The sequence below is a fragment of the Palaemon carinicauda genome, chromosome 6 (genome assembly GCF_036898095.1).
Source record: "Palaemon carinicauda isolate YSFRI2023 chromosome 6, ASM3689809v2, whole genome shotgun sequence".
Taxonomy (NCBI): Eukaryota; Metazoa; Arthropoda; class Malacostraca; order Decapoda; family Palaemonidae; genus Palaemon; species Palaemon carinicauda.
In genome coordinates, this window is record NC_090730.1 from 33,552,071 (window position 1) to 33,557,070 (window position 5,000).

Sequence of the window (5,000 nt, forward strand, 5' to 3'; positions counted from 1 at the left end):
GGAAAAGTTTAAGGCAGGGGAAAGAGAAAAGGAGAGGCAGCATGAGATTGCTATGAGAAACCCAGGTTCTTTTTCCCCCGCCCATTCCCCAAATAGGTTGGTAACGCCTGCTATTAATTTAGCGCAGGCTCTCAAATTTGTACCTAAATTTGAAGAGAATAATGTAGCAGAATTCTTTGTATCATTTGAGAGGATTGCTGCAAGGTTGGAGTGGCCCTAAGAGTATTGGACCACTCTTGTACAAAGTAAATTGGTTGGAAGAGCTCAGAGGGTATATGTAACTCTGGAGGAGGATCTATCAGCAGATTATGAGAGTATGAAGGCTATTGTCCCTGAAGCTTATAGGCAACGCTTCCGGAACTTAGAAAAATGTAGGAAACAAACTTTTGTTGAATTTGCCAGGGCGAAGGAACAGTATGCTAGTGATTGGTTCAAGTCCAAGGAGGTGGGAGATTTTGAGAGATTGAAAGAGTTAATGTTGGTGGAGGAGTTTAAGAGGTGTGTCCCGGATAAACTGAAGGTCCACATCGAAGAGTTAAAACTCGAGACCGTTCAGGAGGTAGCCATCACTAGTGACGAATATTGCTTGTCTCATAAGAGTGAGTTAGGGGGGAGTAACGACAAATGTGAAGTCTAGTTGGGTCAAGATGGGTAGGAATAATAATGCTAATCCGAATAATAATGCTAAGGTGTTTAATAGAAATAATCATGGAAGTAATAATAATCAGGGTAATGCTAATAATAATTTTTCTCCTAACAGAGGTAATTAGCCAAATATATACAATCCTGAGAAATTGAGGACATTAACGTGCTTCTTTTGGAATAAGAGGGGGCACGTAAAGAGTATGTGTTATGCGTTTAAAAGAGCGCAAGATGCTAATAGTAGGCCAGTGATGGGTGTGAAAAAGAGAGAGGGAGAAAATATTCCGACAGGGTCCGCTGACCAATGACTACCTGGTTGTTTTGACAGATATTTGTCCTTCGGTAGTGTCTCCTTCGCCAATTCGTCCGAGAAAAGACGAGTGCGTATTTTGCGTGATACTGGTGCAGCGCAGTCTTTGATCCTAATATAAGGGAGGCATTACATTTTAATTTTGTACCAAAAAGTGTGGAATTTGTGTTATTGGCTGGTTTTCCTGATACGGTAAAATCGTATGCCATCGAAAATTTTAATTTAATTTGCCCTTCCTTTGCAGGGAATTTGAAATTGGCCATAGTAGATAAATTCCCGGTTAAGGAGGTAGATGTGGTGATAGGAAATGATGTGGCTATGAAGATATAATACTTGTCCCATACTGATAAACCCTGATAGTGAAGTAGCAGCAGTTACTCGTTCTAGTGCTAGAATTGTTGACGCTGCAGTCAACAATTGATCTAGATTTAAGTAGTTTAGAACGTAGTGATAGCGTAATTGTAGATCTTGGGATTTTGAAGGGCAAACTGAATTGGACTATTGAAGAGCTTGTTTAAGCTCAGAAAAGGGATTTTCGGGATCTCCCTATTGAGTTAGGTGAGGTTACTGATATAACCGGTCCCAAATTTAAAATAATTAATAATATTTTATATAGGTTGAGTAGGCCTATGGAGGCTAATAACTTTGATTATGAAATTTTGAAACAGATAATGGTTCCATTTGTTTACAGGAATGAGTTGATATCATTGGTGCATGAAAGTGGTTTGGCCGGACATTTTGGCATTCATAAGACTTCTGGCAAGTTGTTGATGTATTATTATTGGCCGAAGTTAAAGGCGGATGTAAAGAAATTTGTCAATAGCTGTGATGTTTGTCAGAAGGTCGGTAAACCTAATCAGCTTATTCCAAAAGCACCTCTATGTCCTATTCCAGTGGTTTCCGAACCTTTCAAGGAGGTCATTATTGATATTGTTGGACCATTAATAAAGACTCGTAGTGGAAATGAATATATTTTGACTATCATGGATAGGATGTCTCGATATCCCGAGGCAATACCACTGCGTACTATAAAAAGTGTTAAAATTGTAGATGTACTAATTAACTTTTTTACCAGGTTTGGGATGCCTAAAATTATTCAATCGGATTGTGGTTCTAATTTTGTTAGCAGGTATTTCAGAGATAAAATGGCAGAGTTAAATATAAAACATGTGACCTCTTCTCCATATCATCCAGAAAGTCAGGGAGTTCTGGAGAGATTTCATCAAACCCTGAAGTCTATGATAAAGAAGTATTGTTTGAGCCATGGTTCTGAATGGGATAAGGAATTGCCTTATTTGTTATTCGCTTTTCGTTCTGTCCCTAGTCAGTCTTTGGGTTTTTCGCCTTTCAACCTTGTGTTTGGTCATTGTGTTCGAGGGCCTCTCGAAGTGGTTCGTGAGTCTTTGGAGGGAGACATCCCTGAGGTTAATTTATTGGATTATGTGTCTAATCTAGGTGATAAATTAACCAAGGCTTGGAAATTTGCGGGTGAGAATTTATTGTGTAGCCAAAAAAGAATTAAGTTCTTTTTTGATAGAAGGTCCAAGGCACGCAACTTTGCGGTAGGCGATAAAGTGTTGGTTTTGTTACCCTTCCCAGGGAATCCATTGTAAGCTTCTTTTTCAGATCCTTGGAAAATTTTGAAAAAAGTAAGTGAAGTTAATTATTTAGTGGAGACACCCCAAAGAAGGAAACCTTTTCAACTGCGTCATGTAAATATGTTGAAGGCTTATATGGAACGGGAGAAAGTCATTCCCGTGGCAACCATAGGGAATACGGTAGATTCAGAGAACAATAACCATTTTTCTTTTTCAGACGGGGAGGGTATTGATGATAATTGGTTTAAAGGATGTGAATGGCGGTCGGATAATAGAAAGTCGTTAGAAAATTTTTCGGGAGTAATTTCACATTTAGGTAGGGAAGAACAAAAGTCTTTGAAAAAATTAGTATTTAATTATAAGGAATTATTTTCGGATGTACCGGGTGTGACTTCGGTCCTTGAACATAATGTAGATGTAGGTAGCGCCACTCCTGTGAAACGACCTCCTTACAGGTTAAATCCCTTCAAAAATGAGGTTGTAGCGAAGGAAGTTGATTGTATGTTAAAACATGACCTAATTGAACATAGTCAAAGTCCGTGGTCATCACCGGTTGTATTGGTAAAGAAATCCGACGGTGATTTCAGGTTATGTTTTGATTACCGTAAGTTGAATGAGTTATCTAAATCTGATTGTTATCCATTACCTCGAATTGAGGATTGTATTGATCGAATGGGTAAGGCCAAAAACATTAGCAAATTCGATTTGTTGAAAGGTTATTGGCAAGTTCCTCTTTCAAAGCGGGCAAGGGCCCTGTCTCCTTTTGTAACACCACAGGGACTGTTTCAATGTAAAGTTATGCCGTTTGGTATGATGAACGCGGCTGCCACCTTTCAGAGGTTAATGAATACTTTAGTCCATGGTTTAGAAGGATGTGTTGTGTATATTCATGATATTGTCATTTATAGCGATGATTGGGAAACCCATTTAAAACGTATTAGGGCACTATTTGAGGTGTTGAAAAAGGCAAGTTTGGTAATTAATTTAAAGAAAAGTGATTTCGCAAAGGCGAAGGTGGTATATTTGGGTCATGAGGATGGTAATGGTAAATTTGCTCCTAAGCAGGCCAATATCGAAAGTATTAAAAACATGGTAGTCCCTAAATGTAGGAGGGATGTCAGAAGATTCCTTGGTTTAAGTGGGTACTACCGAAGGTTTGTTAGAAATTTTTCGGATATAGCAGATCCGTTGACAAATCTCTTGAGAAAGAAGGTAGCAGTTGTCTGGACGGATGAAACACAAAAGGCTTTTGATAATTTAAAAAGAGTATTAATTAATTACCCTGTCTTGAGAGCTCCTGATTTTGACCTTCCCTTTTTCTCTTGCCACGGATGCAAGTGACGTTGGTGTAGGAGCGGTGTTGTTGCAGAATGACGAGCAGGGAGTTTCTCATCCTGTCGCATTATTTTCAAAAAAGTTGTCCTCCGCCCAACGTAGGTATTCTACTGTGGAGAAAGAGACTCTTGCTTTAGAATTTGCTATTAACCATTTTCAGGTTTATCTCTCCTCCTCAGATACACCTATTAAGATCTTGACGGATCATAATCCCCTGACCTTCATCAGCAGATACAAGAATAAAAATCAACGATTGATGAGGTGGAGTCTTATTCTGGAAGAGTGAAATTTAGAATTTTCCCATATCCCAGGAAAAGATAATATTGTTGCCGATTTTCTCTCTCGCAGCGTTGAATATTAGTCAATTGACAGAGAGCTATGCAGTTATTAAAGGTAGTATCTGTATCGTTCTAATTATGGTGTATGTGCTGTTGAAGTGGGCACGTAGTGAGTAGAAGCAAATGTATATTTAAGATTTATTAATCATGGTTTCTTTATAGAAGACTAATGTTTTGGGTATAGTATATGGGATCTTTAAGGTTAAAAGGTGAGGGTGATCACTGGTACTTGCTAATGGTTGATTAATTAGGTGGTCTAAGGTTTTGAGGTGTCAGGTACGATAAGGTTTATAATAAGTTAAGATAAGGAGATAGGCACTAATCTGGTTATTCTGTATTTTCAGGCTAATAATTACGCTTTAACGATTTTGTTTGTTTGTTTGCGCAGGGGTGTCTTGTGGTGGTCTTCTCTGTGTCGTTCGGTGTGTGTGTGTGTATGTATTGGACACTATAGTGATAAGTGTGATATATAACACAGAAATAGACAGTGGTTTTTGTGATCAACATTTATTGATAGTGAGTGATGTGTATCCCTGAAAATGAACAGTGTATTGAGTGTGGAAAAGGTTATAGCCTTTGGAGTATATATACAGAATCCGGTTGTTAGTGCAATGACTCCTAATTAAGTTTATTAACGGTATGAGTGATGTGAACTGTTTAGGTTGGGTGTCTATTTATCGAATGGTGATGTTTTGGCTTTCTGATTTTGGAAAGATTTCCTGTGATTAGTATTAAGTTTAAGAGGTTGTTAATATTTGTTATATATTGTTATATATT